This window comes from Myotis brandtii, unplaced genomic scaffold (assembly GCF_000412655.1).
Source record: "Myotis brandtii unplaced genomic scaffold, ASM41265v1 scaffold663, whole genome shotgun sequence".
In the NCBI taxonomy this organism is placed as follows: Eukaryota; Metazoa; Chordata; class Mammalia; order Chiroptera; family Vespertilionidae; genus Myotis; species Myotis brandtii.
The window spans coordinates 878,454-889,770 of record NW_005370572.1 but is presented as its reverse complement, the minus strand read 5'-3'; the positions used below and the strand labels follow the sequence as shown (position 1 = coordinate 889,770).

The following is an 11,317-nucleotide window of genomic DNA, read 5'->3' as shown; positions in this document are numbered from 1 at the left end:
GCAAAGGAGAAAAACTTGGTGCGATAAAAGGAAATGTCCAGGAATGGAGTCTAGCTGAAGAAGCAGCAGGCTAGAAATTGCAGCAATGGGGGCAGAAAGTATCTGAGGGGGAGAGAAGTGGGTGATCTGCCCAGGTCCAGCACCACTGCAGGTATGGGGAGAACGACACAGTGCTTTTCAGTTCTCTTAGCCTTTGAGACAAAATGGAGGGACCTGGGAGAGTATTATACTGATGAAATAAGCCAGTCAGGGAAAGACAAGTATCACACGATCTCCCTCATATGTGGAATCTAATGAACAAAATAAACTGATAAACAAAATAGATCCAGGGACGTAGAAGCATGGAACAGACAAATCTTGGAGAGAAGGAGGTGCGTGTGTGTGTGTGTGTGTGTGTGTGTGTGTGTGTGTGTGTGAAGAGATTAACCAAAAATTTATATCCATATTTGCATAACCCATGGACACAAACAATAGTATGGTGAAGGCCTGGGAGTGGCAGCATGGAAAGGGTAAGGGGGAAAGAAGGGGGGGAGGAAAAGGACATCTGTAATACTTTCAAAAATAAAGATAAATTTAAAAAATAATAAAAATATTTTTTAAAAAGCCTTAAGACCCACTATTGGTTACACCTACAAGATGTCAAGTGCTGTTGTTACCAGTCACCTTGCAGAACAGTTCAGAGTGGTCCATATTGACCAATAAAGTTTCCATCTTCCCCCTCTTCTGAGTCATTACTACTAGATGGATCTCGTTCACACGGCAGCTTAGTGGGCTTGGTAGCTGAGGAAAGAAGCTGGGCCTGGAGTACTGGGAGGGCCTGGTGGCATGGAGTGTGGCTGGGAAGGAAGGGGGAGCAGTCGGCAGAGCTGTGAGCATGGATGGGAGGGAAGGGGCTGGGAGAGGAGGATGTGGGGCTGGCTGCCCATCTGGCCAGAGGACCAGCCTGCAGCCTTAGCTGACAGGAAGGCAGCTGAGTGGAGAGCCAGCTGGGCCCCATCTCCGGGTTGGTGGTGAGGGACAGGGCCGGGCTTGCTCTGAGGGGGTGGCAGCAGGGGCAGCTGCGAGCCCAGGTTGCCGTGCGGGGTGGCCCAGAAGTCTAGCTGATACCCGGGGAAGAGGCAGGGCTGTCACAGGGCTTCTCAGGGGGCAAGTACTGAACACATGGCTTTTTGCTCGGGAGGCCAGAGAACCCTCCGCCTCTTGGACTGGCTGCAGGGCCTGTGTCTGCGGCAGCTGATTCTCTCTCCTCTCCTTTTTCCCGCTGGGGCTGTCCTGGGCTCAGAGGGTTGGGGAGCAGGTGGTGGAGCTGCCGCTCCTTCTCCTTCGGGGCCATTTCCTAGGACTTGGCCTGGTCTCAGGACCGGTGGCGCCGCTTTCTTTCTTGCTTGGATTTGGGGAATGGCTGCACTTTCCTCCTGAGGGCACTCAGCCACCACCTGGGCCCTCAGCCCCTCCCCTTAATGAAGGCATTAAGAGGCTTCTTCACGTGAGGTTTTCTTTTTTTCCTCCTTTATTTTTTCACCGTGACTGGTGATTTCCGGCTAAGGCTGGTCTCAGGCAGGGGGTGCTGTTTCTGCTTGACAGTGGAAGAGACCGTGGCGGGTGGGAATCCCTGAGGCGGGCAGATCAGGATGGGCCAGAGCCACTAGGTGAGGAGAGAACCCCTGGAAACCAGGCTGGACTTAAAGGCATTCATGGTGAGGGAGGGGGGTGCCCATGCCAGAAGCTACCAGGAGGAGGGGAGCACAGGGCTGGGCTGCTGTGGGGTGAGCCAGCTGAGGGGATGGGGTTTGTCTGACGGCTCTGGGGGACAGTGGGTAATGTGGAGACAGTTCATATGGGTGAGGGGCCTGGGGATTCCTGCCTTTGCATCAATGTCTGGGGAGAGATGTGGGGAGGGAATCCAGGGGAAAAGTGGCAGTTGCTGTAGGTGATGAGGGCATCAAAGGGTGTGTGTGACCCGAAGGCTGAACAACAGGAACTTCATTACACAAGTGCTGGGTGCGGAGGCCTGGCGTCCTTAACTGTGGCGCTGGAGGGGACATCAAGGAGGGGCCATTTCATCTGCGGGTACCTGCGCACTCCTGTGGGACCCCACTAATGCACAAATTCGTGCACCAGGCCTCTAGTATATATAAAAGTCTAAGCGACCTTTATGGCGGAATAACCAGAATGACCGGTCGCTATGATGTGCACTGACCACTAGGGGGCAGAAGCTCAATGCAGGAGCTGCTCCCTGGTGGTCAGTGTGCTCCCACAAGGGGAGCACTGTTCAGCCAGAAGCTGGGCTCATGGCTGGTGAGCGCAGCTGCGGTGGCAGGAGCCTCTCCCAACTCCACGGCAGCACTACTGAGTGGAGACAGCAGGCACAGCGGGCCAGGATGAGTGCGAGTGGCAAGGTGCCTAGCGCCAGTTCGGGCTCCTCCCTGGCCGCCTGCCACTTAGCGCACTGCTATATCCCTCTGGGGATGTCCAACTGCTGGTTTAGACCCGATCCCCACAGGCGAGGCTGGGATCAGGCCTAAACAAACAGCCACACATCCCCCAAGGGGTCCCGGGTTGTGAGAGAGTGCAGGCTGGGCTTAGGAACCACCTCCCCCCTTGCACGAATTTCATGCACTGGGCCTCTAGTCTTAGAATATTTACATCCCTTCCCCCAAAACTCCACAGTCATTAGCAGTCACTCTCATTTCCCTCTCTCCTTCTTGGCCACCACTAATCTTTACATCATTGTCTTTTGTGACTGGCTTCTATCAGTTTCATAATGTGTTCAAAGTTAATCCATGTGCTAGTATGTACTAGAGGCCCGATGCATGAAATTTGTGCAAAAATAGACCTTCCTTTCCCCTGGTGCAGGCACCGACTTCCCTCTGGCACCTGGGACCCAGGCTTCCCTTGGCTGCCAGCAGATACCTGGAATCTGGGCTTCCCTCTGACCACCGGCAGGCACCTGGATCCCGGGCTTCTCTGTGGCCACTGGCAGGCACCTGGACATGGGCTTTCCTCTGGCACCCAGGACCCGGGCTTCCCTTATAGCCCTGGCTTCATCCTGAAGGATGGAAGGACATCCAAAAGGACATCTGGTCTAATTAGCATATTACACTTTTATTATTATAGATTAGGGCTTCATTTGTATTTACTGAGAAGTAATATTCCATTGTGTGGTTATAACACGTATGTTTATCAACTCATCAGTTGATGAACATTGAGGCTGTTCAACATTTTGGCTACTAGCAATGCTGCTATAAACATTCATGTACAAGTTTTGGTGTGGATGTATTGTTTTCATTTCTGACATATATATCTGGTAGTGAAATTCTAGGTCTAATGGTAACTCAATGTTTGACATTTTAGGAAACTGTCAAACTGTTTCTCAAAGTTGCTGCACATTTTTATAATGCCACCAGCAATGTATAAAGGTTCAGATTTCTCCATATCCTGGCCAACATTTAATCTCTGTCTTTTTTATTGTAGCCACTCTAGAGGGTATGAACTGCTATATCAGTGTGGTTTTGACTTGCATACCCTAATTATGATGATGTTTAACATCTTTCCATGTGCCTATTTCCTTTTGTATGTCTTCTTTGGAGAAAATACTATTTAAATCCTTTGCCCACTTTTAAATTGGGTTGTTTTTCTATTATTGAGCTTTAACAGTTCTTTACATATATGGATATAAATCTCTTCTCAGATATATAATATTCAAATATTTTCTTCCATTTCATGGGATGTCTTTTCAATATTTTCTTTTTTGCTTTTGACCATAATTGTAAGGGTTTACTTCTAAACTTTAAATTATATACCAATGATTTATATATGTATCCCCATGCCAGTACCATATTGCTTTGATCACTCTAGCTTTGTACTAAGTTTTAAAATTGGGAAATGTATATATCTGAGATTTTGCTACCTGTGGATTCCTCTAATAATCTTATGGTTTCCCATCTTATGTTTAAGTCCTTTATCCATTTTGAGTTTATTTTTGTGTATGGTGTAAGTTGGTGGTCTAGTTTCATTTTTTTTGCATGTGTCTGACCAAATTCCCCAGCACCATTTATTGAAGAGACTGTCTTGACTCCATTGTATATTCTTGCCTCCTTTGTCAAATATTAATTGAGCATAGTGGTTTGGGTCAATTTCTGGGTTCTCTATTCTATTCCATTGGTCTATATGTCTGTTCTAATTTCTCTAACTTTGTTTCCCACCCCAAAAAATTTTTGACCACTGGATCTCTTGCATGTTCACTTTGCGAACTTTAAAAGAGGCAGCTAGGCCTGGCTGGTGTTGCTTAGTGGTTGAGCATCAACCTATGAACCAGGAGGTCAGGGTTTGATTCTCCGTCAGGGCATATACCCAGGTTGCAGACTTGATTCCCAGTGTGGGGCATGCAGGAGGCTGCCAATCAATGACTCTCTTTTATCATTGACTAGAGGCCCAGTGCCTGGTGCATGGCATTCGTGCATTGGGGCGGGGGGATGGGGCATCCCTCAGCCTGGCCTGCGCCCTCTTGCAGTCTGGGCAGGGAGTGGGCCTAAGCTGGCAGGCGGACATCCCCCAAGGGGTCCTTAGCACTGCAGCAGAGGCAGGAGAGGCTCCCACCACTGCCACTGCACTTGCCAGCCATGAACCCGGCTTCTGGCTGAGAGATGCTCCTCCTATGGGAGCGCTACTGACGACCAGGGTGCAGCTCCTGCATTGAGCGTCTGCCCCCTGGTGGTCAGTGTACATCAGAGTGACTGGTTGTTCTGCCGTTCAGTCGATTTGCATATTAGGGTTTTATTATATAGGATGTTTCTATCTCTCTTCCTCTCTCTTCCTCTCTGAAATAAATAAAAATTGATTTTAAAAAATAAATAAAAGAGGCAGCTAGGATTTTGGTTGGAAATACATTGCATGTGTATATTAATTTGGGAGTACTGCCATCTTAATAATATTAAGTATTCTTACCCATAAACATACAATTTATTTCATGTGCTTAAGTCTTTAATTTTTCCAATAAGCCCATTTACTGAATTTCCTCAAGGGCAGTTTCTACTTACTCCTTTTTAAAATTCTCCTGTGTACTTTTGTACAAGTCTCATAAGTTTTTGTCTTTGCAAGTCTCTTAAGTTTTGTTGAATTTTGGACATCATGTGAAAACCTAGAAGTGAGATTCACTTCCCTCTCTAAAGGGTGTTTAGTGACATTCCTGAACTAATTTTGCAATGTGTGCAGTCACTGCAATCTCTCTTAGTTAGATTAATGGTCAGATGATAACATTAGAATATGTATTTAAAACAGAGACAAGTAAACTCTTCCTTACCCAGTCCAAAGAGTTAACTAATTTTATGCACCAGGAATAATAATCATTTCCTCCGGGGCACACTAACTTTCTATAACAGCAATTTTCAACCTTTTTTCATCTCATAGTACACATAAACTAATTAATAAAATTATGCCACACCAAAATATAGTTTATATTTTTGCCAATCTGACCAAAAATAGATATACTTTTGATTCATTCACATTGGACAGCAATTGTTGTGTTGGCTCTTGTCATTTTTTTTAATTTGACAATCTAAGGGAAAAGAGGTCAGTGCCCCGATTAAATAGTCAAGTATTGCATGTTTTAAAAATTATTGCTGCACACCAGTTGAAAATGACTGTTATTGAATGTGGTCTAAATTGTGTTTTCAGGAAGACAAATTCTTTATTGATATATTAGAATGTGGACTCTTAGACCTCATTCATGAGGTGGGGGTGCAATATATATACTTTAGTCATAGGGGAATGCAGAACCACTTTCCTTGTTAAATAGACTCATACTAAGCAGAGAAAGATTGGGGTTTTGGTTCTGGCTATACAAGGAATTATTTGTGTGGTCTTGACAAGCCATCTGATTCCTGTCTTAGTTCCTTTTGCTATAAAATGAAGAAGGTAGTAAAATTACTATGGGCTTTTTAAAGAGTGCAGAAATCACTCTTACCAAAAATGGGTAACTAAAAGTCAGAATTAGAGTGGTTATAAGGAATTGGTATGAGGATGGGTGAATAATAGAGACAATTCAGAACATTTTTTTTCAAGTAAGGAAGGCATTTAAATTCTGTTGTATGAAGATAGACTTATAGAGTTGGGTGCAAGAGAGTACTTGTAGATTCCTCTGCTCTAACCTCTTGTTTCTGGGATCACTTATTGCTAAACCATTCTACCCAGGCTACTGCTTAATCACTTGGGTTTTTAGGGATAGATATCACATGCCTCCCCCACCCCCCCCACCCCGGCCCTCAGATAGTATCACGGTAAACCTGACTTTTAACTTTATCATTATGGTCTGTTACTTATGTAAACAAGATTTTCAAATGTGTGGTTAAAATAGTGTTTGCTAGTTTTCCCATATCCTAATTTTCTAGACAAGTGAAACCTTGAAAGATAGGAATACTCAATGAATGAGAATCTTTCCATGATACTGTTTTTAAAAATAAGAAAGCAAATCTCCAAAAAGAAAGATAATACTAGGGGCTTATGACATAATCAGCTCCTTAAGATGTTCTAGTTTTATCCACATTTAATCCAATATTATACACCTTTTCCTCTAAATTTGTAGAATTTTTACAGTGATATTGAGGTGCATAATGAACTTTTACAAGACCTTAAATCATCATAAAAATGAAATATGGAACTATACTACTACTTACTATACTAATTAATACAAAACACATCCTCTGTTAGAAATATCTTCAAAGTTAAAGATTGAAATAAAAAGGTCTTCCTTATAAATGTTCTAAAAACTCAATTAATTGAAACATTATTTTCTGAGAATTCTATGCTCTTTTTTCTCCCTGATATCTTTCAATGTTGGCAGGCCATCAATTCTCTGCTCTTCCTTTTCCCCTGCGTACTACAATCTTATTATCTTTCCGTCATTTGCTATCCCCTGTGTGCTTCTAAAACAACCACTCAAGTACCCCTGCCAATTCTTAAGTACCACTCACTTATGCATGTCATAAAATGAATAACATCAAGCTCTAATTTGAGATTGTCATTTACGTATGCCCCCTGGTGGCACCACCAGCAGAAAGACACTTCTAAGGATAAGAAAACCTCCAAAGCATGAACTTATCCAATGATAGTAAATGGTACAGAAGAACAGAGAGAGCAATTTATTAATGACCCATGACAACCTGTTTACTTCTTCACACATAAGTTATTACTCTTTCTAAGCAATATTCTACACAGTAATTATTGGTTATAAAATTATCCATAAAAACTGTTGAGAATCTAAATAATTAAAACTGCCGTTGGTCTTAACTGGATTAAAATACTTAAAGGTGATATGTTAACATTTTTCAATTTTGGATTTGCCTTAGACTTGAAAACTTAGCCTAGAATGAACTTGTTGAAAGTGATACAATTAAGTGGCATTTATATTTTTAGTGGAGTTGTTTTACTTTTAAATAATGGAATATTTAAAAACCACTGTTCTTCTCTAACATGCCTTTATTTTTGTATTACTGCATAACAACCCCTTAAACGTTTACTTGGATTTGTTTTATTTATATTTTGTTCTGTTGTAATCTTGCACTTTCCCTACTTTAATTTAATAGAAAAAAGCATGCCAGGATGCTATGCAGACCTGTTAGCATTTAATCTCTTTTTAGATAAATGCAAATATTGCCACTGATGGTATTGGATCCTTGTTCTGTAATCATTTGGGGAGCTTCCTCATCCATTTTTCAAGTTGTGTCCATTACAATCAGTCACTGAAAATTGTGATCCAGAATATTCATTCTTGACGAAAACAATAGAATGAAGCTACAAGGCTCTGGAAAATTGCTTTTATATTCAAGCAGGACTTCACATATACAGACACCTTGTTGATGATTTTACTGCCTTGAAGAAAATATATTGCTACTGCCACCAGCCTGTCTTTTGGCACTTTATCACTTACAAGTAATGATAAAATTGCGACAAAGAGACTTCTTTTTAATCTTATAGGTCACTGCCTGCAGTCTGGACTAGCCACTCTTTTGTCCTCTCATGTAGGTTAGATAAGGTGGAAAATTCCCTTTGGTTGTCTCTAAATTTCATTTAAATGGTATGAAACACAGACTTTGTCTTCTGATTTTCAAGTCCCTACATCTTTTAATATATAAATTTTATTTCTTCATGTTTTAATATTAATTTTTAGAAAGAATATGAAATGTGTTTAAAATGGTATTATGAAACTGAGTCCCTGGATATATTTTGAAGGGTTCAAATTATGAAACATAAATATAATCTATTTGACATCATGAGAATCCTGACTGACCATAAAACAATTTTTTTTTACCAAGTTTCCTTTTATGATTTTAACCATTAGTTTCTACTAACTGCTTTTATAAGAAGATTTATATAGATATCTAATCTGGCAACACAGAGTTGGCAAAATATAGACATTTCTGAACAAATTTCACTAATCATTGAGTCCTTGTATAAGAAACAGTGAAGCAAATGAGGACAAAAGCACACATTAAAAATTCCTCTATTTTTGAGCTATTTATGCCTCTTGCTCTTTGATTTCTGAATTTTCTCACAGGTTTTCTGTTTGGGATCCTTCTATGAAGCCACGAATGCATACTGTCATGGTTTATTTCTGTGCCACAGATTTTGTGTGTTATATTAACAATCTCTCAGCAATAAAGGAAGCCTTTGTGAATACACCAAGTCTTACAGAAGAGTATTTTATGTTATATAAGTAAAGAGAAAATTTTCTCCCAAAGCAGAATTTTATTTATACTAAAACAGCAAGGATGCAATTCAGAATGTCTTTCTCTCATGTGGTCTCCCACAGTTTACAAATATAATTTTTTATTTCTGATTTAAATATACTCTCTGGCCTGTTAGTCTCCTTTTATAGGTGGATAAACTATCAGATTTCAAATCTTTGGCTTGATTCTTGCGCTCCTCTGGTCTGCTATTGGGTGTCTGTATAATATTCTTTATTTCAGTCCGTGTATGCTTAATTTCTAGTTGGTTCTTTATCATAGCATCGAGGGTCTCATTAGTTTTCGTGACTCTCTCCTCAAGTTTATTGACAGCTTCTAGCACATTTTTGCAAGCCCTCAAAATTGCGATTTTTAGCTCTATATCCTCCATTTCTGTCATGTTTTTTTGTCTCCGCATTTTTTATGCTTTCTTGGTGCACCCCCTAGTGGTCTTTGTGCGCAGTCTTGTTCTAGTTGAGCCTTGATTGTTGTAGTTAATACTAGAGGGATTTGACCACCAGGCCGACTGGCTGTGTGAATCAGCTGTGTCTGCCGCGGAAAACTTCTGTCCTCTGGGGAGGTGCTAATCTAGCCTTTGCCTGAGGCGATCTGGCAAATGGCTCTGCGCAGGGCTTGGGCGGGGCGGGCTCAACAGGGCGGGCGGAGGGAGCGGTAATGGCCCCTCTCAGTCCCGTTCCCAGAGGCTCTGCTTCTCAGAACCCCCGGAACCGCTGCAAACCTCGGAGGGAAAGCTGCCTTCCAACTGATGCCAGACACTCCCGCTTCTCCCGTTTGAGTCCGAGTCCCCAGCGATTCGCCCGTATCTGGAGCTCAGAGTCTGAGACTCCCCCCTGACCGAAAACGACAACCGCGCTCTCAGCCACCAGCCCGCTTTGCGCGCGCACCTCCGCACCTGAGTTTTTTCCACACTGCGCCTCCTCTGAGCCTCGGTGTGCTGTTATTTTTCCTTCTAGTTGAAGAGTCTCTCCTCAGCCAGCCTTCCTGTGGTTCTGGGTGATGTCCGTTCCGTCTTTTAGTTGTATTTTTGAAGTGGTTGTTTGCGGCAGCAGTCTGCAGTGTTTACCTATGCCGCCATCTTGGTCTCTCCTGTTAGTCTCCTTTTATAGGTGGATAAACTATCAGAAAGGAATGTTAGCAACTTTTAATGTTTTTTAAATCAAGATATAATGTATAGACAACAAAAACAGGCAGTGGACAGTCTTCCTAAAATACTATTAGTGCCCGGCCAGTGTGGCACAATGGTTGAGCATCGGCCCATGCACCAGGTGACCATGGATAGATTCCTGGTCAGGGCACATGCCCGAGTTGTGGGCTCAGTCCCAGGTAGGGGGCATGCAGGAAGCAGCCAATCAATGATTATCTCTCATTGATGTTTCTCTCTCCCTCTCCCTTCCTCTCTCTGAAATAAATAAAAATATATTTTAAAAAATGAAATGCTATTAGTGAGAACTTCCATTCGCTGAGAATTTCATATGGCAGGCACTATGCTGGGAGAATTATGTACATTATAATTTTACAAATATAAATTTACAAATATTTATATAATATTTGTAACTGTCTGCAGTCTAGGAAATATGCATTATCATACCCACTTAACAGATGAGAAAAGTGATACATAGGAAGGGTAGTTGTCTGGCTGTGAAGGACAGAGCCAAGATTCAAGTAATGCTGTATTACACACTAATAATTAGCTAAGCGACCCATATTGTACTTCCTTGTGCTAACAAACAGCACAAGGAAAGCTTGGCAATGAAGCAGAACTAATAAGAACTCAGGGACATTGACATTGGGCTCCCATCTTTTGCCATGCTCTCTGCAGGGTTGCCATTGACTTTCAGTTTCTACATCTGTACTCTGTCCATAATATCTATTTGGATATCATGCCTGAGACCATATTCTAAACATGTTTCTGGATGAGTAAAAACATTTTGGGGAGAGGGTTTGTGGGAAGAGGCAAAAACCTATTTTTTTTTTTTAGTTTTTATTTCATCTTGAGTGCAGGGCTCACATCTTCTGTGGGTGTCCAAATAGGGATGTTTTCTCACATTGTGGGCATGATATATACTCCTGCCTTTGTAGAATTGTACCCACTCTTTGCACCTTACAACAGGTGGCTCTGTGTAAGCATCTCTGTTGAATGACTTACAGACTCCAATATAAAAAACAAATAAGCATTTTACTCAGCAGTCAATCCCCTTTCTTATAAACAGCACCATGAAGTCTTGTCCAATAAACTGAAAAAGAGGACACCTTCCCACCCCCACCCCACCCTGTCTAAATCTGCAGCTTTTGTACCTACACTCAGAGATAAACAAGACAAGCAGACTCACTTTTGGACTCTCCGTTGGTGTGCCCATGACTGTGTGATACAACTGTGTACAGTGCCAGGAACTGCACTCTGAGTGCAAAATCATGGAAGGGCATTAAATGAAACTTAGGATGCTAGAATATTGTTAGCACCTCCACCTCAGGTGGTTTCTGTTTACAGATACAGACTTCAGGCTCACAGTTTTATTCTGGACAGAGTGCCTGCAATTATACCTCAGAATTTAACCTCCCCAAAAGCTGGCTTA

The 11,317-nt window shown here is 42.3% G+C and overlaps 1 pseudogene; it reads right to left on the bottom strand.

The window, feature by feature from the left end:
* Window positions 1-1,096: 1,096 nt before the first annotated feature.
* Window positions 1,097-11,101, bottom strand: LOC102239052 (annotated as a pseudogene).
* Window positions 11,102-11,317: the final 216 nt, after the last annotated feature.